The sequence below is a fragment of the Chiloscyllium punctatum genome, chromosome 30 (genome assembly GCF_047496795.1).
Source record: "Chiloscyllium punctatum isolate Juve2018m chromosome 30, sChiPun1.3, whole genome shotgun sequence".
In the NCBI taxonomy this organism is placed as follows: Eukaryota; Metazoa; Chordata; class Chondrichthyes; order Orectolobiformes; family Hemiscylliidae; genus Chiloscyllium; species Chiloscyllium punctatum.
Genome location: NC_092768.1, coordinates 25,034,417 through 25,056,545, shown reverse-complemented (window position 1 = coordinate 25,056,545; position 22,129 = coordinate 25,034,417). Strand labels below are relative to the sequence as shown.

At 46.7% G+C, this 22,129-nt stretch overlaps 1 pseudogene; it reads right to left on the bottom strand.

Annotated features, from left to right (window-relative positions):
- Positions 1-3,564: 3,564 nt before the first annotated feature.
- Positions 3,565-21,258, bottom strand: LOC140455325 (nuclear factor 7, brain-like; annotated as a pseudogene).
- Between the last annotated feature and the right edge of the window lie 871 nt (positions 21,259-22,129).

Genomic DNA, 22,129 nt, shown 5'->3' with positions numbered 1-22,129 from the left:
ACAGGAAGACAATTAACGATCCGTATCCATGAACACCAACTAGCCACGAAATGACACGACCAGCTATCCTTAGTAGCCACACACACAGACGACAAGCAACATGAATTCGACTGGGACAACACTACCATTATAGGGCAAGCCAAACAGAGAACAGCCAGGGAATTCCTAGAGGCATGGCACTCATCCACAGACTCTATCAACAAACACATCGACCTGGACCCAATATACCGGCCACTACAGCGGACAGCTCGAACTGACAACCGGAAGCGGCAGAGACAGGCCATTATAAATGCCGGAGGAAACAGCACAGAAGTGCTTCACAGGAGGCTCCCAAGCACTGATGATGTCACCTAGACAGGGGATGAAATGTTTGCAAGACAAATTCCCAGCTCGGCGAACAGAACCACAACAACGAGCACCCGAGCTACAAATCTTCTCCCAAACTTTGTCTCTATGATTCTTTGACTCTATAACTGAAATGAGGAGGAATTTCTTCAACCAGAGGGTGTTTAATCTGTCGAACTCATTGTTACAGAAAGATGTGGAGACCAAGTCATTGAGTGTGTTTAAGACAGAGATGGATAGCTTCTTGATTAGTAAAGGGACCAGGGTTACAGAGAGTAAGCAGGAGAATGGGAACTGAGAAATATATCAGCCACGATCAAATGGTGGAGGAGACCCGGGGTGGTTTTCAGAGATGCAACACATCACATTTCTTTGACTTCATTCAGCTGCTGCATCTTATAGTCAACAGAGGGGAAGGCTGCAACTGGATATATTCGTGACTGTCTTATATTTATAACTGCGAGTCACTGTCACAAGTGATTGAATAGATTAGGGACCCTGTCAAGTCCTGAATAACCTATTGAATGCCTCAGATAAAAAGACTGGAATTTGCAAAGCACTTGTAATGACATCTCATAGCTTCTTACAGTCTATGAAGTATTTCAAAATTATATTTAATGTTGCAAAATGGAACATAAAGCAGCCAGTCTGTACAGAGCAAGCTCCCAAAAACAGCAATGTGAACACATCATCTAATGGATTTGGTGTTGTATGGGGGATAGACATTGGCCATGGGACCTTTTTGATATTCACCCCTACATGAGGTTTGGATCAAAGTGTCATTGAATGGAGTGCAGTCCCAATACTGCAGCACTCCCCCAGTCCTGAACTCAAGTGTCAGTCTGGGTTTTTATCATCATGTCAAACACTGCAAGCTCAGACATCCACATTCCTCTCCAAATTATTATTGTACGGTGTCTCAACACAGATCACTGCACAACACTGCTGGTCACAGAAAAACACACTTCCATCGCACTCATCAATCTTCTTTGTCACTTCCTCAAAAAACTCACTGAGGTTTGTCAGGTGTCACCTCTCCTCTGCTTTGCCATTGAATAAGATTATAGCTAATCTGAGCACTCTCAAATCGACTTTGCGGCCTGAACTCCATAACTTTTGATTTCCTTCCTTGTTAAAAATCTGTTCAACTGAGCCTTGTATATCCTGAATGACCCAGCCTCAACAGCCCTCTGCAGCTTCAAATTCCACACAAGCACAGAGAATGCTGGAGAAACTCAGCAGGTTTGGCAGCAGCTGTGGTGTGAGAAATGTTTCAAATCCAGTGTGACTCTTGTTCATATCTGCTTGTGTCTGTCCAGTGGGAGGGTGTAGAAACGTGTTGATTTATGTGATGGGCTCGAGAGGCTTCAGGGTCCCTTTCTCACCACAGAGGCACAGCCCTGCAATGAAAAAGGGAATTCAAGAAGATAACGTGGAGTCCTTGGTCAGCAGTGGGGAAGTTAATGCCTCAGCCTACTTGAAACTTAACTCATCAACCCTTTAAAATGATCCGGAAGAATCTACATTTCACTGCCAATCACAAGGTTTCCAACAAAAATAAAAAAATGCTCGAGAAACTGGAGCAGTTTCACTGAACCCAAATGTTGTCTCTTCTTTCTCTCCACTCGCGCTACCAGATTGCTGATTCTCACCAGCAATTTCTGTTTTTGTAGCTCACCTTGGAAGTGAAAATTGAAGTTTGTAACACACCTAGTGTTCAACAAACAAAGAATTACAAATGCTGGAAATCTGAAACAAAACAGAAATTGATTGAGAAAATATTTTCTCTGCACAAATGCTGCCAGACCTGTGCCTGGAACAGACCAACACGGAACATTGCTGTAAAACACATCTCAAAAGTCCGATTCACTGTCACCCTGTCAAATTCATCTTCATGTTTTGATTAGATTAGATTCCCTACAGTCTGGAAACAGGCCCTTTGGCCCAACAAGTCCACACCGACCCTCCAAAGATTAACCCACCCAGACCCATTCCCCTATATCTACCCCTAACTAACGCACCTTTCACTATGGGCAACTCAGCATGGCCAATTCACCTAAATGGACATCTTTGGATTGTTGGAGGAAACCGGAATACCCAGAGGAAACCCATGCAGACACGGGGAGAGCATGTAAACTCCACACAGGCTGTCGCCCAAAGTTGGAATTGAACCTGGATCCCGTGAGGCAGCAGTGCTGACCACTGAGCCACCATGCCACCCTGGCATTATCACTGGCATTTCATTCCATGGGCTTCCATTTTAATTCTAATTCTTTCAGGTGACAATTTCTCAAAAGCATTTTCCAAGTTCAGGATCAAATTCCTTCTGAATCCTAATTGTGTCTTCAGTTGTAAGTTCAATCAACTTAATGGTCTCAAACATGGTTAAATATTATATGATCATGACATAAATGATCAGTTCACCCATCAATTTCAAATCTGAGGTTTTCAAATTTTCCAATTTTATGAAAGAGCAGCAACATTCTGGGCAATAGTTACAAACCTGAGCAAAACAAGACCAGTTTCTCAATGTTATTACATCATGTTGTTGTTCAGAAAGCATGTGGTGTTTTGGCTTTCATTAACAGGGGGATTGAGTTTAAGAGCGATGAGATCTTGTTGCAGCTGTTTAAAATTTTGGTCAGACCACACTTGGAATACTGTTCTGGTCGCCCTATTATAGGAAAGATGTGGATGCTTTGGAGAGGGTTCAGAGGAGGTTTACCAGGATGCTGCCTGGAATGGAGGGCTTATTTTACGAAGAGAGGTTGACTGGGCTCGGACTTTTTTCATTGGAAAAAAGAAGGAAGAGAGGGGACCGAACTGAGGTGTACAAGATAATGAGAGGCATAGATAGAGTTGATAGCCAGAGAATTTTTTCCAGGGCAGAAATTGTTAAAACGAGGGGTCATAGTTTTCAGCTGTTTGGTGGAAAGTATAGAGGGGATGTCAGAGGCGGGTTTTTTGCGCAGAGAATTGTGAGAGCATGGAATGTGTTGCCAGCAGCAGTTGTGGAAGCGAGGTCATTGAGGATATTTAAGAGACTGCTGGACATGCATATGGTCACAGAAATTTGAGGGTTCGTACATTAGGTTTACCTCACATAAGGACCAATGGTCGGCACAACATCGTGGGCGGAAGGGCGTGTTCTGTGCTGTACTGTTCTATGTTCTATGTATGGGGTATACATTATTGACACATGGTGGAAGTCTAAAGAAGATCGATCTGACATTTTTATTTTGATTCAGCCCAGTCCCCCTGGAAAGACCCCACTGACCCTGCAGTGAAATGATTTGGTGTCCCCCCTGGAAAGACTCCCCTGAGCCCAGTCTGAGACCCACTGACTGATTCATCTCCAACACCGTCATGTAGCGCCACCTCCCGCCTGTGGAGCAACATTACAGGCAGGAAGGTCCCCGGGTTCCTGCAGCTCACAGCTCATTCTACCCAGTCAGTCCCTCTCTACAATTGAGCTTCTATTTGTTTCTTCCCTCCCCCTCCCTCTTGCCCCCAGACTGAGACCGACCCCCATCAGTTTACGGCTGGCAGGAGGCAAGGGGACGGGGTGAAATTATGGGAAGGATCTGTCAGTGCCCTTTAATCCCGCAGATTGTCAGCGGGGCGGAGTTTTTCCCACCGTGATTCCATCCCGAATAGAAGATGGGAAAGATCCTCTCAGTGAAAGTGTGGGTGAAAGTGTGGAGATGGGACATGGTGTCCGCATTGTAAAATGACCCCTGTCCACTCTCATAGTCCAGGAAAACCCCGATCTTCCGGGGATTCACACTCGGGGAGAGGGTGGTCAGTGAGGGGGAGGTGATGGCAAAATAACCACATCTGGGTCCCAGCCACACAATCCAGAATCCAGTCTCCGGGCTCGGGGTGATCTCCCCTTTCCTCTCCACAGACTCTCGGGCCAGTCCCAGACCCCACTCCATCTTCTCTCCCACCTCCACCTCCCAGTAATGTCTCCCTGATGTGAATCCCTCTGATCCAAGGACACATTCCCAGGGATCAAATCTCTCCGGGGAGTCAGGGAGCGGCTGTTCTGTATCTCCGAGTCTCACACTGGTCCGGTCCTCAGACAGGATGAGCCGGGGATGGGCTGTGTTCGGATCCAGAGTCAGAGAGGCTGGAGCTGGGGGAGAGATCAAATAACACCGTCAGAGAGAGGGAGCAGGTAGTGAGGGACGAAGCGATAGAGGGTGTGGGAGTGAAAGGGAGATGGAGCGAGTCGGGAAAAGGTGAATTGATGGAGGGGAGGGACAGGGAAAGAGGAGTGAGTGAGGGAGAGTGCAGTGAGTGATGAGAGTGGAGGAATGAGGTGGAAGGATGGGTGAGGCAGAGGGATGGAGAGGGAGGAGTAAGGGAGGGGAGGTGAGAGGGCTCATTTGGAGGAGAGTGGGTGGGGAAATGAAGTGCATAGGAAGAACAGAACCCTAAACCTAACCCTATCGCAGGATGGAGGGCAATGTTAAAAAGAGGGGGAGAGTGAGTAGATGTGGGATAGAGGGTGGAAAGTGAGGAGATGTGGGAGTGAGAGGAGAGGAGAGTGAAGAGGTGGTATGAGAGCGAGAGAGATGTAGAGAATGAGGGGAGCTCAGAGGGGGGATGAGCACCGGAGGGTTGAGTGCTCAGATGAGAGCGATGGGAAGGGGTATCCCTCGGGATGAGATCATCCGGGGAGCCAGGAGGAGCGGGCAGAAGATGGGAAAAGTGTGATGGTAGTGGCAAGGGAGAGTGTGGTGGAGAGAGTAAACTGAAACAGAAGGTGAGGGGAAAGTGAGGGGCAGAGAGTGTGGCAGAGTTAGAGGGAGAAGAAGCACTAGGGGGTGGGAAAGGTGAGTGAGAATGAGGGGAGAAAGTAGCATAGAGTACAATAGGTGAATGTGGGTGGGGATGGAGGTGATATGTCAGAGAGGAGGGTGGGGGAAGGTAGCAAAGAGTACAATGGGTGAATGGGGGTGGGGATGAAGGTGATATGTCAGAGAGGAGGGTGGAGTGGATAGGTGGAAAGGAAGATAGGCAGGTAGGACAGGTCATGGGGACGGTGCTAAGCTGAAAGCTTGGAGCTGAGGTGAGGTGGGAGAAGGGGAAATGAGGAAACTGATGAAGTCCACATTGATGCCATGGGGTTGGAGTGTTCCGATGCAGAAGATGAGGCATTCATCCTCCAGGTGTCAGGTGGTGAGGGAGTGGCGGTGGCGGAGGCCCAGGACCTGCATGTCCTCAGCAGAGTGGGAGGGAGAGTTGAAATGTTGGGCCACAGGGCGGTGTGGTTGATTGGTGCGGGTGTCCCGGAGGTGTTCCCTGAAGTGCTCTGCTAGGAGGCATCCAGTCTCCCCCATGTAGAGGAGACCATATCAGGAGCAACAAATACAATAAATGATATTGGTGGATATGCAGGTAGACCTTTGATGGATGTGGAAGGTTCCTTTGGGGCCTTGGATGGAGTTCAGTGCCCAGGTTTTGCAATTCCTGCAGTGGCAGGTGAGGGTGCTAGGAAGGGAGGGTTGGTTGTTTGGGACGTGGACCTGACCAGGTAGTCACGGAGGGAATGGTCTTTCCGGAAAGCAGAAACGGATGGGGAGGGAAATAAAATCCTTGTGGTAGGGTCTGTTTGGAGGTGGCGGAAATGTCATCAAATGATGTGGTTTATGCGAAGGTTGGTAGGGTGGAAGATGAGCACCAGTGGGGTTCTGTCCTTGTTACAGTTGGAGGGGTGGGGTTTGAGGGCGGAGTGGTGGGATGTTGACGAGATGCGTTGGAGGGCATCTTTAACCATGTGGGAAGGGAAATTGCGGTGTCGAAAGAAGGGAGGTCATCTGGTCTGTTCTGTGGTGTAACTGGTCCTCCTGGGGGCAGATAAGGCAGAGGCGGAGAAATTTGGAATAGGGGATGGCATTTTTTCAGGAGGTAGATTGGGAAGACATGTAATCCAGGTAGCTGTGGGAGTCGGTGGGTTTATAAAATCTGTCGGTGTCAAGTCGGTTGTCATTAATGGAAATAGAGAGGTCCAGGAAGGGGAGGCAGGTGTCAGAGATGGTCCAGGTGAATTTAAAGTCGGGGTGGAATGTGTTGGTGAAGTTAATGAACTGCTCAACCTCTTCACGGGAGCATGAGGTGGCGCCAATGCAGTCATTAATGTAGTGGAAGAAGAGGTGGGGAGTGGTGCCGGTGTAACTACAGAAGATGGACTGTTCTACATAGCCAACAAAGAGACAGGCGTAGCTGGGGCCCATACGGGTGCCCATGGCAACCCCTTTGGTCTGGAAGAAGTAGGAGGATTTGAAGGAGAAATTGTTAAGTGTGAGGACCAGTTCAACCAAACGAATGAGAGTGTTGGTATAAGGGTACTGTGGGGACATCGGGAGAGGAAGAACCAGAGGGCTTGGAGGCCCTGATCATGGCAGATGGAGGCGTAGAGGGATTGGATATCCATGGTGAAGATGAGGCATTGGGGGTCAGGGAAACGGAAGTCTTGGAGGAGGTGGAGGGCATGGGTGGTGTCTCAAACGTATTTGGGGCATTCCTGGACTAGGGGGGATTGGACAGTATTGAGGTAGGTAGAGATGCATTTGGTTGGGCAGGAGAAAACTGAGGCAATGGGTCGGGCAGGGTGACCAGGTTTGTGGATCCTGCGAAGGAGGTGAAATTGGACAGTGCGGGGTTCCCGGACTATGAGGTTGGAAGCTGTGGGTGGGAGATCTCCTGAGGTGATGAGGTTCTGTACGGTCTGGGAGATGATGTTTTGGTGATGGGGGGGTGGGGTCATGGTCGAGGGGGCGGTAGGAAAAGGTGTCTTCGAGTTGGTGTTTGGTTTCAGCGGTGTAGAGGTCAGTGCACCAGACTTCCACTGCGCCCCCTTTATCTGCTGCTTTGATAGTGAGGTCGAGTTGAGATGTTGGAGTGGGGGAGGGAGGTCAATAGGTTGCGGCGGTTAATGTCTCGGCGGCAATTGGAAATGAAGAGGTCGAGGGCGGGTCATAGGCCAGCGCGGGGTGTCCAGATGGATGGAGTGTGCTGGAAGCGGGCAAAGGGGTCCTCAGAAGGTGGAGTCCTGATTGTGAAAGTAAGTAAGAGGCGGACGTGGCAGAAGAAGTGTTCGATGTCACGGTGTATATTAAATTCATTGATGCGTGGGCGGAGGGGGATGATGGTGAGGCCTTTGCTGAGGACTGATCGTTCATCCTCAGTGAGGGGGAGATAAGGGGGAATGTTGAAAACTTGGCAGGGCTGGGAGCTAGGACCGGGTGAAGATGTGGAGCTGAGAGTGGGGGCAGAGCCTGTAACTGGAGTGGGGTGTAGTGTTAGAGGGAATGGGGGTGGAGTCATGAGCAGGGGTGGTGTTCCCCTCAGGGTCCTGGTGGGCAGGGATGGTAACAGTGGGATCTGTGGGGGGTGGGGGGGGTGCATGTCAGCAGAATACAGGTGAGTAGCATTGATGAGGGGCGGAAGTGGTGGTGAACATGGCAGTGGGGCTGTGGAAGTCACTGAGCGTGTGACATCAGCGATGATGTGAGGAGCAGAAGTGATGTCACATGTGGTGCATGAGGAATTGTGAGGGGCGGAACTGGCTGTGGGAATGGCTGTGGGAGCTTGAAGTGTTCCGAGGCGGAAGATGAGGCGTTCTTCCTCTAGCCGTCAGGTGGTGAGGGAGCAGCAGTGGAGGAGGCCCAGGACCTGCATGTCCTTGGCAGAGTGGGAGGGGCAGTTGAAATGTTGGGCCACAGGGCAGTGGGGTTGATTGGTGCAGGTGTCCCAGAAATGTTCGTTGAAGCGCTCTGCTATGAGGCGTCCAGTCTCCACAATACAGAGGAGACCACATCGGGAACAACGGTTACAATAAATGATATTGCTGGATGTGCAGGTAAAGCTTTGATGGATGTTGCATTTTGTTCGGCCAAACCAGGCCAGAGTAATACAGTTGATGGTATGGCCCTGGGGGGTGTTATTGAATGGGAGGCCTGGGGGTGCAGGTACATGGGGTAGAGTTGCAGGGAGACACGGTGGTGAAGAGAGAGTATGGCATGCTTGCCTTCATTGGTCGGTGCGTTGAGTATTGGAGTTGCGACATCATGTTGTGGCTGTGCGGCACACTGGAGTGTGATTCTGGTCACCCTACCATGGGGTAAGTATGTTGTGAGGCCTGAGAGTGTGGAAGGAATTTGCAGCACTGTTTCTGGGACTGGAGGGTTTGAGTTATAAGGAGTGGCTGAATAGGCTGGGGCTTTTTTCCCTGTAGCATTGCAGGCTGAGGGGTGACCTTTTAGAGATTTATAAAACCGTGAAGGGCATGGAATGGGTGAATACCTCATGTATTTTTCCCAGGGTAGGTGACTCCAGAACTGGAGGGCTCAGATTTAAGGTGAGTTGGGAAAGATTCCAGAAGAACCTGAGAAACAACTTGTTCATGCAGAGGTTGGTGCATGTATGGAATGGTCTGCCAGGGGAAGTGGTGGAGGTTGGTCTCATTACAACATTTAAAATGCATCAGGATGGCAATATGAATAGGAAGGGTTTCGCGGGATTTGGACCAAATGCTGGCAAATGGGATGAGGATCTGTTTGGGATATCTGTTCTGTGTGGACTCATTCGATGGAAGAGCCTGTTTCTATCCTGTGTGACTCTATCACTCCATCTGAATAACTTCCTAAATGTTGCAAAGATTTCTGTCTCCTTTCAGGCAGTGAGGTCCTGATGCCAACTGAGATCTTGGGTAAAAATATTATCCTTAATTCCCCTTGAAAACCCCTGCTCCTTCTCTTAAATCTATGCACCTGTTATTGTCCAATCCATTCCTCATAACTTTCTACACCTTCATCAGGTTCTCCCCTCAGCCTTCTCTGCTTCAATGAAAACATCTCCAGCCAATCAAGTCTGTCTTCAGAGGTGAAACGCTCCAGCCCAGGCAACACCTTGGTGAATCTCAGCTGTTCCAGACTTGCCCTGTCTCCTGTTGGATCTTCGACACACTCCTCAAAAAGATTAAGTGGAGACATTTTAAGAATTTTGTCCTGTCTAAGCCCTTCACAATCTGCCTGTCCCAGTTCATCCTGGGGAGGCTGAATTCCTCTGATGTAACAACCCTTTTGTTTTTTCACTTGTCTGAGATTTGTCTGCCTGTTAGCATTTAATCTCTGACTGGGGTGGGTCTATGGTACATTCCTAAGAATGTAATCCCCAATTTTTATAATGTTCTCCCCATGTGGCTTCAGCAGAATGGAAAATAAGATGTTGCTAGAGTCATTAAGGTATCCAGCATGGAAACAGACCTTTTGGACCAACTCATCCAAATTAATCTCGTCCCATTTGCCAGCAGTTGGACTTAACTGTAAAAACCTTCTAAACCTTCCTGTGGTATATAAGTAAAGCAGTTGCTTCTGAGCTAATTTACACAATTGCATATTTGTTTCAGCAAAGAGCTGAGTTAGCTAAACTTGCATGCAAAGATGAAACTATATGAAGGGAGTCAGTTAAGATTAGGACGAGCAACAATTGAATATGTTAAGGACGAGTAGATAAGGAAGATGGTAGGAAGAAAAGGACACTGAGCCACACCAGCTCAGCAGATTGCCTTCACGTCGGCACCAGAATGAGCCAAGTTAGTTACAAATAAGGGATAAAACAAACAAGAGTAAGGGACGCCAGGCTTAGAGTAGTGGGAGAATTAAACAAGGGTGGAGTGCAGCTCGGCAGGAGCGGAATACAATAAGGAATAGTGATAGGTTTGACGCATAATATGCTAGGCCAATGAAGTAAACAGGGAAGTACCGAGAGAAACTCAGTTAAACTGTATAAATTGTGAAATAAGTTTTGGATTGGTGTGCCTACTTGTTAGCCACCCGTTTAGCTAGAACATTTCAATAAAGTTCGCTGCTTCAGAATTTGACTCGGACTGAAATTTATTGATACGTGAGCTTTGTTCCTCACACTTCCTATTTGTGTAACCATCAAGATGCCTTTGAAATTTTGGAATCGTACCACCACTTCCTCTGTATCTCACTGCATACACGCAGCAACCTTTGCATGAAACATTTGCCCCTTAGAGCCCTTTTAAACCTTTTCCCTCTCACTATAGACCTCTGCCAACTAGTTCTGGACTGCCCCACTCCTACCTTGTCTGTTTGCCCTTTCCATGCTCCTCATGATTTTATAAATCTCAATACGTTCACCCCTCAGCCTTTGACACTCCAGGAACACAGGTGCACCTGCATATTGAATAAGAAAATTTTCTTGGACACACATAGACTCCTATCCATCCAACTTCTTAGCACAATGGAATTCCCAGTTTACGCTTGGAAAGTTAAAATTCCCAATTATTGCAACCCTATTAACCTTACGGATATCTGAGATCTCCCTGCATGTTGCTTCTCAATTTTCCACTGTCTATTTGACAGCTTATACTACAATCCCAATGAGGTCTTTCCGAGTTCCACCCAAATAATGTCCCTTGATTGTCCCCAGGAGTATTCCCTTGAAGTGCAATCATAATGTAATCTTTAATTAAAAATACCACACCCCTCCTTTCTTGCCTCCCTTTCTATCTTTAGTATGACCCCCTTCCGTTCCCTGAGCCACGTTTCACCACTAATAGCTATGATATTCCAATCCTATGTTCCCAACCATGCCCTAAGTTAATCGGTCTTATCTTTCGGGCCTCTTGCATGAAATAAATGCAGTTCAATTGCTCATTCTTACCTCATTCTCTGCTGTGCTTATGCCGACCTTGAGTACTTAACTTACTCCCTTTATCTACTGCACCTTATTTCTTATCTCACTATCTGAGTCCCATCAATACATTCCCTCCCTGCTTACCAGTTTAAAGTCTCCCAAGTCACACGAGCAAATCTCCATGCCAGAATACTGATCCCCCTCCAATGCAGGAATGCAGGTGCAACCCATCTGTCTTCTACAGGTCTATTCCAACAAAGGTTCCAGTGGTCCAAAAATGTGAATTCTTGCTCCTTACTTCAGCTCCTTAGCCACACATTGTCCTACTGCTCCTACTCTCACTCGCATATGGTACTGGGAATAATCTAGATATTACTACCATTGAGGACCTCTTTGTAATCTCCCGCATCACCATTAGGAACAAAACAATGTATTAGTTTCCTCGGTGTCACTGAACCTTTCCACCACAACTGAGATAATCAAAACTGATGACTTTTCATCATCACACTGCTGTTTCTGTGACATCACTGTTCACAGATTAATTCTCTAATTTAGAGTCAGAGAGATGTACAGCACAGAAATAGACACTTCAGTCTGACTCATCTGTGCTGACCAGATATCATAACCGAATCTAGTTCCATTTGCCTGCACTTGGCCCATATCCCTCTTGAATCCATCCTCTTCATATAACAATTCAGATGCATTTTCAATGTTGTCATTGTGACAACCTCCTCCACTTCCTCTGGCAGCTCATTCCATAGATGGACCATCGTTTGCATGAAAACGTTTCTCTTTAGGTCCATTTTAACTGTTTTCCCTCTTACCCTAAACCTATGCCTTTTACTTGAGACTCCCCGACCCCAGGGAAAAGACTTTGCCAATTTACACTATCCATGCCCCTCATAATTTTGTAAACCTCTATAAGGTCACCCTTCAGCCTCTGACGCTCCAGGGAAAACAGTCCCAGCCTATTCAGCCTCTCCCTCTAGCTCAACTCCTCCAATCCTGGCAACACCCTTGTCAATCTTTTCTGAACTCTTTCAAGTTTCACAACAGCCTTCCAATAGGAGGGAGACCAGAACTGCACACAGTATTCCAAAACTGGTCTAATCACTGTGCTGTACAGTTGCAATATTACTTTCCAACTCCTATATTCGATGCTCTGACCAAGAAAGGAAAGCATACCAAATGTCTTCTTCACTATCCTATCTACCTGCGACTTCACTTTGAAGGAATTATGAACCTGCACTCCAACGTCTCTTTGTTCAGAAACACACCCCAGGACCTGACCATTAAGTGTGTCAGTCGTAACAACCTCACTAGCTGCAAGCTGGCTTTTCACCCTCCCCTTATGGAAGTTTATAAGTATCTGCTTTGTTTAATATTTGGCTATGTTACACTCATAGATATTTATCAGGTTCAACAGGTCTGCCAGCATCTGTGCAGAGAAATCAGAGTGAACATTTTGGATTGAGTGATGTTTCCTCAGAACTGGTGGTAGCTAGGAAATGTCAGTTTATATACAGGAGATATGGTGGGGGAGAAGGGGTGAAGAGTAAATGATAGGTGGGGATTGAGCCCAAAGAGAGAGAAGAGCAGTTAGACAGACAAATGAGAGGATAACAATCTGGCTCGGGGGGTGAATAGCTGTTAATGGAGACTGTTAGTGGCTAACAATGGTTTGTATGTAATAGCAGACTCTGTGATAACAAGGCCTGGTGGTGTGAGAGCGCAGATCCCAAAGTTATTCAATTTGATATTGGGCCTGGAAGGCTGCACGATCCCCAAGCTGAAAGTGACGTGCTGTACTTCCAGCTTGCATTGAGCTGCATTGGAGCACTGCAGTAAGCCTGAGGCAGAGGTGTTGGCAGGTTACAGCGATCTTTGGTTGCTGCCTGACCTGCTGTGCTTTTCCAGCAACACATTTTTCAGGTCTGATCTCCAGCAACTGCAGTCCTCACTTTCTCCCATTGTTTTTACCTCGATTTTAACCCTATTGCGAATCCTCTTGCAAGGATGCCTGCCTTGAAGAAGTTTTCCTCCTCTCTCTACAAGAATCTCAGGGAGTCCCTGTCCCACTGCAACTCTCAGATCATTTCCTACCTATCATCTTCATCCCCTCCCCCACTCACCTACTGTACTCTATGCGACTTTCTCCCCACCCCCATCCTCATCTCAGTTAACTCTCCACTCTGCAGGCTCTCTGCCTGGCTTCCTGATGAAGGGCTTTTGCCCGAAACGTCGATTCTCCTGATCGTTGGATGCTGCCTGAACTGCTGTGCTTTTCCAGCAACACATTTTACAGCTCTGATCGCCAGCATCTGCAGGCCTCACTTTCTCCCATTGTTTTTACCAGGTTACAGGGAAGTGTGTTAAAAGGCATCTGGAATTTCAGGGTCTTTTTTGGCAAGCAGAATGCAAGTGTTCTGAAGTCGACCCTTCATATCCCCAATAGAAAGGAGGCTGCACTGTGAGCAGTGGATACAGTAGACTAGATTGTGAGAAGTGCAGGCAGGTGAAGGTGTGTTTGGGCCCTTGGATACTGAGGAGGGAGGAAGTAAATTGACAGGTGTTCCACCTTCAGCAGTTGCGGGGAAGGTGCTATGACATTGTGAGGGGGCGTTGGAAGTAAACAGTGTCCCAAAGGGAATGGTTCCTGTGGAAGGGGAGGTGTGTGGTGTCTGGTGGTGACATCTCACTGGAAACGGAGGAAATGGCAGCTGATGATCCTCTGGAGATGGATGCTGTTGTGATGGTAGGTAAGGACAAGGGGAACCCTATCACTGTTGCAGAAGGGAAGAGAGGGGGTGAGGGCTGAAGTGTGAGAGATGGGTTGGTCCCACTTGAGGGCCCAGAGGAATCCTCGGTTGAGGAAAAAGGTGGACATTTCAGAGGATCCCTTGCCAAAGTTAACATCATCGGAACGAATATGATGGAGACGGAATAACTAGGAGAATGGAATGGAGACTTTACAGAGAGCAGTGTGTGAGAACGTAAAGGCCAGGTAATTGTGGGAGTCGGAGGGTTTACTGTGGATATTAGTGGCCAATCTATCCCCAGAAATAGAAATAGAGATGTTGAGGAAGGGAAGGGCGGATTCAGAGAGCGACTGGGTGAAGATGAGAGTAAGGTGGAAGTTGGAAAGAAAATCGATAAACCTTTTCAATTCTGAATGGTAGAGGGAAGCAGTACCATGCTCAATGCCTTCAGATCCAAACCTGACTTTGTGATTAAACCTGCTGATCAGGGTGGTGTTATAATAGTCAGCAAACTGACCACTGCATTGCAGAAGCTGAGATACCTCTCAGCTACCTCCTCCTATCTGCTTCTCGTCTGTGACCCCATGATGGAACATCAGGCCATTGTGCGAACCACGGTCACCAACCTCATTTCATCTGGGGATCCGCGCCCCCACTCCAACTGCCTCCAGCTGATCGTCCCCCAATCCCACACAACTTGCTTTTACCTCTTTCCCAAAATACACAAACAGGATTACCTGGGCAGACCCATTCTTTCTGCCTGCTCCTGCCTCACAGACCTCATCATTTCCTACCATGACGTAGTCCCTGCTCACTTGCAAATACCATTCCTCAAACAGTATGCCCATTCCAAAATTTCCTGCTTATGACGCTAGCTGCCTCCTCTTTCCCGTGGATATGCAATCTCTCTTCCTGAACCATGGATTCCCCAGCACTGTTGTTGACAAGGTCCTCAACTGGGTCCAACCCATCTCTGGCATTTTAACTCTTACCCCTTCTCTTCCCTCCTGCAACACTGATAAGATTCCCCTTGTCCTCATCAACAATCCCACCAGCACCAACATCCAGAAGATCATCAGCCATAATTTCTGTCACTACCAGACACCTATTCCTCTCCCCTCCCTTGTCCACCTTCCACAGGGACTGTTCCCTCCAGGATGCCCTGGTCTATTCTTCCCTCACTCCCAACAGCCCCCCACAGCCTCATGGCACCTACCCCTGAGACTGCTGAAAGTGGAACACCTGTCCGTTTCCTTCCTCCCTCCTCAGTATTCAAGGATCCAAACAGACCTCCAGGTGAAGCAATGCCTTATCTGCACTTAGAGTCAGAGAGTCATAGGGATGTACAGCATGGAAACAGACCCTCCTGTCCAACCCGTCCATGCCGACCAGATATCCCAACCCAATGTAGCCCCACCTGCCAACACCCGGCCCATATCCCTCCAAACCCTTCCTATTCATATACTCATTCAAATGCATCTTAAATGTTGCAATTGTACCAGCCTCCACCACTTCCTCTGGCAGCTCATTCCATACACATACCACCCTCTGCGTGAAAATGTTGCCACTTAGGACTCTTTTATATCTTTCCCCTCTCACCCTAAACCTATGCCCTATAGTTCTGGACTCCCCGGCACCAGGGAAAAGACTTTGCTGATTTACCCTATCCATCTCCCTCACAATTTTGTAAACCTCTATAAGGTCACCCCTCAGCCTCTGACACTCCAGGGAAAACAGCCCCAGCCTGTTCGGTCCCTCCCTATAGCTCAAATCCTTCAACCCTGGCAACATCCTTGTAAATCTTTTCTGAACTCTTTCCGGTTTCACAACATCTTTCCAATAGGAAGGAGACCAGAACTGCATGCAATATTCTAACAGTGGCCTAAGCAATGTTCTGTACAGTTGCGACATGACCTCTCAACTCCTGTACTCAATACACTGGCCAATAAAGGAAAGCATACCAAATGCCTTCTTCACTATCCTATCTACCTGTGACTCCATTTTCAAGGAGCTATGAACCTGCACTCCAAGGTCTCTTTGTTTAGCAACACTCACTAAGACCTGACCATTAAGTGTATAAGTCCTGCTAAGATTTGCTTTCCCAAAATGCAGCACTTCGCATTTATCTGAATTAAACTCCATTTGCTACTCCTCAGCCCATTGGCCCATCTGGTCCAGATTCTGTTGTAATCTGAGATAATCCTCTTCGCTGTCCACTACACCTGCAATTTTGTTGTAATCTGTAAATTTACTAACTGTACCTCTTATGCTCGCATCCAAGTCATTTATGTAAATAACAAAAAGTAGAGGACCCAGCACCAATCCTTGTGGCACTCCTCTGGTCACAGGCCTCCAGTCTGAAAAACAACCCTCCACCACCACCCTCTGTCTTCTATCTTTGAGCCAGTTCTGTATCCAAATGGCGAGTTCTCCCTGTATTTCATGAGATCTAACCTTGCTAATCAGTCTCCCATGGGGAACCTTGTCGAACGCATTACTGAAGTCGAAATAGATCAGATCTACTACTCTGCCCTCATCAATCCTCTTTGTTACTTTTTCAAAAATCTCAATCACTTCACTCAATCGAATCTACTGCATTCACTGCTCACAATGTGGTCTCCTCTACATTGGGGAAATAAAGCATTGACTGGGTGACAGCTTTGCTGTACACTTGCATTCTGTCTATGAAAAAAACCCTGAGCTTCCAGTTGCCTGCTCCTTTAACACATCACAGATGCTGCCAGGTGTGCTGAGCTTTTCCAGCAAATTCTGTTTTTGTCTCTTATTTACAGCATCCACAGTTCTTTCAATTGATATTTATTTGCTGCGGTTTTCATCATTGATCACTTCAGTAAGACCATCCAAAATCTTCTCTTATAAAAGGTAGTCTCTCAGTGTTTCCAACTCCTTCTCTTTGTTAAACTATCTAAATTCCACCTTCCCCACTTGACCATCCTCTCCCCCAATTCTGACACTGCCAATTATCAACTTCCATCCCACCCCCACCGCCACCTAGTCGATCACTGATTCCTCCTTTTTCTTTCCTTGGCATGTCTGTTTCCATTTCTGGGGACAGACTGAACAATAATATCCACTATAAACCCGACTCCCCTAGCTACCTAAAGTATACATCCTTGTATCCTGCTTCCTGTAAACAATCTTATTCCATTCTCCCAGTTCCTCCGTCTCCATTCTCATCTGCTCCGACAAGGCAAACTTTGACAAGGGAGCCTCGGAAATGCCCACATCCTTCCCCTACTGAAGTCTCCATAGCAATGTTGTTGAGAGTGCCCTCAATTGGGTCTGACCTACCTCCCACACTTCAGCCCACACCCCCTCTCTTTTCTGCCACAACAGTGATAGCATTCCCCTCATCCTAACCTACCATCCCACCAGCATCCACAACCAGAAGAGCATCAGACAGCATTTCTGCCACCAGGCACATATTTCCCTCTGCTCCCTTGTCAGCCTTTCACAGGGACCGTTCCCTTCCATTCACCCTGGTGCACTCTTCCTTCACTCCCAACACCCATGCACAGCCCCACAGCAACATCCTCAGCAACTGCCAAAGATACAACACTTGCCCATTTACCTCCTCCCTCCTCAGTATCCAGGGTCCAACACACCCACAAGGTGAGTAGCACTTTCACAATGTCGTGTCCTTCATTCACTGCTCACAATGTGGTCTCCTCTGTATTGGGGAAACAAAGCATCTGTGTTCTGCCTGAAAAAAAAGGACCCTGAGCTTCCAGCTGCTTACCACTTTAACTCAGCTTCCTGTTCTCTGGGCAACATCTCTGTCTCAAGCTTGTTGCAGAGCTCCACTGAAGCTCAGTGCAGGCTGGAATAACAACACTTAATTTTCCACATCCGGACCCTGCAAGTCTTTGGACACAATTTCAAGTCCAATAATTCTAGGCCCAGAGCTCTACCATGAACTAGACCACTACCCCACATATCAGGTCTTGTTATCACTGCCGTTACACTCTGCCTATTATTCGGCATTAACAGTCTTCATCACCAGGTATTCACTCTCCTAACCTAATCATTATCTACTCTTTTGTCTTTCTAACTGTTCTTCTCTCTCTTTGGGGTCGATCCCAACCTATCATTTCCTCCTTACCTCCTCCCCACTGTACCTTCTGCGTATAAACTGACTTTTCCCAGCTACTATCAGTTTTGAGGAAAGATCATTCAATCTGAAAGTTTAACTCTGATTTCTCTCCGCAGACCTGCTGAGGTTTTCAAGCAATTTCTGTTTTTGTTTTTCTCACAACCCCCATGAGATATGTGTCTTTTAACACTGGCTCTTTAATGTCTACATGCCTTCCTGATATTATGATAAAAACTGTTCCTCCAATGTCACTCCAGATGCAGCCAGCCCAGTCTCCTCTCGAAATCCTGTTTCCGTGCTCAATCCTCTGGTGAGACAGAACCCTTCACTGCTCTGACACACAGAGCTGGTGGCTTCAGACACTTACCCAAATGGACCCACAGAAAGTACAATGTTTCCAGGGAGAGTCTTCCAGAATTAACAACTAGTGATGTGAAGATGTAAACTGGGGACTTGGAGACCCTGCACATCTGAATCTATCATTAGGAAAATGAATGCACGTGTTTACCTGGGTGAATGGTGTGTATCATTTCTCTCCAGACAGTGTACTGTAAAGGGCCGGTGAACTGTCCCAGAGACAGAGAGGCATCAGCAGCTGAGAGTGTCATCTTCTCATCACTAATCCTGTAAACATTAAACAGATGACACGATAACCTCTGCTTTGTTCCAACATTGATGAAAACATTTAAGTATTCAAGCTTTCCGCATTTTTCATGTTTGAGTCCCTGGGTTAGAAAGTGAAATGTTCCTCTTATTTTTGTAACTGATCCAACAAGAATTTGACAATGCACGGGCAAGGATTGGAAATGTCCAGGTCCAGAGAAAGGCCCATGTCCTGACAACAGAATAGTAACTGAGACTTCACACACCATGGAGATGATATACATTTCCCCATCCCCTTGCTGTATTCTAAACAGAGCTTGTGGAACAGAAGCAAAAAACCTGAAACATCGAAAAGCCCCACGTCCATCTGTGCAATACATGGGTCCCACAACCCTCAGAGAGTCCTACTTCTCCGGCCTTCTGACCATCTCTGATTTTAGTCTCTCCCCCCATTGGATGTTGGACCTTCAGCTGCTGAGATCCTCAGCTCTGGAATTCCATTCCCCCAGACTCTCCATCTCTATATTCCTTTTTCTTCCTTTAAATTCTGCTAAAACTCACAGCAAACATCTGGATTAAAAGCTCAGTGACACTTTTCTACACTTTCCAACTCTCCTGTAAAATACCTCAGAACATTAGATTGTACTAATTAAAGACCTTTTTATTTTTGCATTTATTGTACCTTTTATAAAAGCTACGGTGAGAGTTAGTATTGTAAAAGGTAAAACAAAAATGATTTGCCCTTTAAACTCTGACTGTCTCAAGTTGGTCAGGAGCCATGCAGGGACAGGGATGGCCATTTCCTGGAAACATGGGCAGTGTGTCTCTCACAGGGTCAGGGGAAGGTCACAGTCAGGCAAACAGCCCAAGTCAGGGCAGTGATCACTTCCAGCCTGAGAACCAGGCTGTATTCACAGGCATCTTGTCATTGTTTACAATATTGTAGAACAGTTTTATAAAATGTAATACTGTTTAAAACCTGTAACAATATTCTTCTTATAAAAACAATCATGTATGAATCATAACCGAAGTTACTGTTATCCGATGAATCACCCTTTGAAGCGGTGACAATAACCAGGAAATAACCCCATAATAACCCGTCCCTGAGTTATTGAGCAAACTGTGCAGAGTTTGAGTAAAGCGTATGTCCTACCTTCTCTTCCGACAAGCTTCCTCCTGAAAGAAATGAATCACAAACAGTGAGGATGGCAGTAACAGATTTCAGGAGGAGACAGACACGCTGCTGAAATGAGCAGACACAACACGGAAGTGTAAAGTGATCAATTTTGGAAGGAAGATTGAGGAGAGTGTAAAATAAACTGGAACTAGCCATCAGTCCCGCTCACAGATCCAGTGACTCCCATTATACCAGTCACACCCACACACTATCCACATGGAACTGGAACTGGATTACAATGGGAGTTCCAGGAGATAATTAAAATTGGGAAACACGGAGATCATAACAAAACAAATTTTGTTCCAAAAAAATTACTGGAAAATCTCAGCAGGTTTGGAAGAATCTGTGGAAAGAAATCAGAGTGAACGTTTCGGGAGCATTGACCCTTCTTCAGTGTCAACAGCAGAAAGCCAGTGTGCTTCCAAGTAAATCTGTTGGTATAACCTAGTGTTGTGTGATTTTTAACTTTGAACAGCAGAACCGTCCGGACAGTCACAAGGTCAGTTCATTTTTTTACACGACATTCCATATTATTTTTACAGTTGTCATCATGTCCGAAATCTGTCTGAAATAACCTGCAATATATTCCCTCACCTTCAGAAACATCAGCTCGTCTTTTTGCTCCATCTGTTTCTGCAACTTTGAGAGATTCTCCTCAATAGAATTTAAATTCTCCTGAATCTCTCGAAGGTTTTTCTCCATTGGTTCCACAATCCTCTCCTCTTCTTCCCTGAGATCTCTGAGTAAACGCTACTCTTTCTCAGTGAGAATCTGGTGCATTTTAGTGAACTCGGATGTGATGTGGGTCTGCAGACTGCTCGCCTGTTCCTACCAAATGAAATGTGAAACCTCATTAATGTCCCGCGATAAAGGGAACAAAACTAACCCAGATCCCAGAGAATCAGCACAGGGAGAGCTCACCCTCACTTCGGTAATCTTCCGTTTCTGGGTCAGTTCTGTTTGTAGAACCGACGATTTCTTCTCAGTGAGAGAATCAAAGGAAGATTTCAGCTGATCCTGTGATTGAAAAAGAAATTGAAAAGTTAGCTGTGTTCGGTCTGGTGTGGGATCAGGGATATGTGATGAAACACGCTGTTTATAAAATATTCTCTCTTTTACCTTGTATATTTCAAAAGCCTCATTAATCGGCAGGAAGCGGTGCTCTCTGTGTTCCCGCGAATCTCTACAAATCAGACAGATCAATTTCTTGTCAGTTTCACAAAACAGTTTCAGATCTTCCTGATGTTTCTCACAGTGAGGTTTACTTTCCTTCTCTTTCGGATCCAGCTTTAATTTTCGATACTCCTCGGCCAGATTCGCTAAGGCCCGATTTACCCTGAGGTTTCTTTTCGGAAATTCCTCTCTACATTCCGGGCAGGAGTTTGCCTCCTTCTTTTCCCAACTCTTGGTGATACAGGAGCGGCAGAAGTTGTGTCCACACTCCAGTGTAACCGGATCGGTGAAGAAATCCAGACAAATGGGACAAATTACCTCCTCGATCAGTCTCAGGAGCTGCTGTTTGGAAGCCATGATCAATCTCAGCACTTTCTGTTTCAAACCACTTTCAGTTTCAATGTGACTGCGCTGGTGAACAAATTCAGTTCAATCATTTACTGATGGATTTCACGGCAAATGTCAGAGAAGAGTATTTAGTAACTATGTTTTATGAAGATTTTGACCTGGGAACCAGTGAAAGACAATATTTTGAGTTGAAACAGTTTTAGTCCGCCGAGGGGGACTTCACCCTGGCCGGGAGGGTTACCTTTGGGGGAGGGACAGTGAGAGAGAGGGCGGGAGGGAGGAGAGAAGGTGTGTAAGATGGGCTGGGACCCAGGTTTCACGAATCTCACTGCCGATCATAAACCCTTTGGTGAAACTCAGGGTCAGATCGGGATCCGGAACCTGAATTGTGTGAATGATTATAGGCACTCAACCTCAAACAAAAAGAATTATAAAATGACCAGATGATACTGCGGTGACAGATGCAGAAATGGGTCTGTGAGTTTCCTGCATTTATGTAGCGCCGATCACAACAACTGAAGCCATTCAGCCCCTCTGAAATTTTTTTAGATTAGATTATTTACAGTGTGGAAACAGGCCCTTCAGCCCAACAAGTCCACAACTATCCTCCGAAGAGCAACCCACCCAGACCCATTCCCCTATATTTACCCCTTCAACTTACACGACGGGCAATTTAGCACGGCCAATTCACCTCACCTGCACATTTTTGTGGGAGGAAACCGGAGCACCCGGAGGAAACCCACGCAGACACAGAGAGAATATGCAAACTCCACACATGTACTGACCAAAGTGATGAAGGAAATACATCAGGCACTTGAAGCCCAGCAATGACGTGAACCTGATCAATCCCCGAGATCTCTAAACATTTGTTCCCCTTGATAGCAGTGTCGCTGTCCCTGTGAAAACAAAACCCTGATGTCAATAAAATTGGTTGAT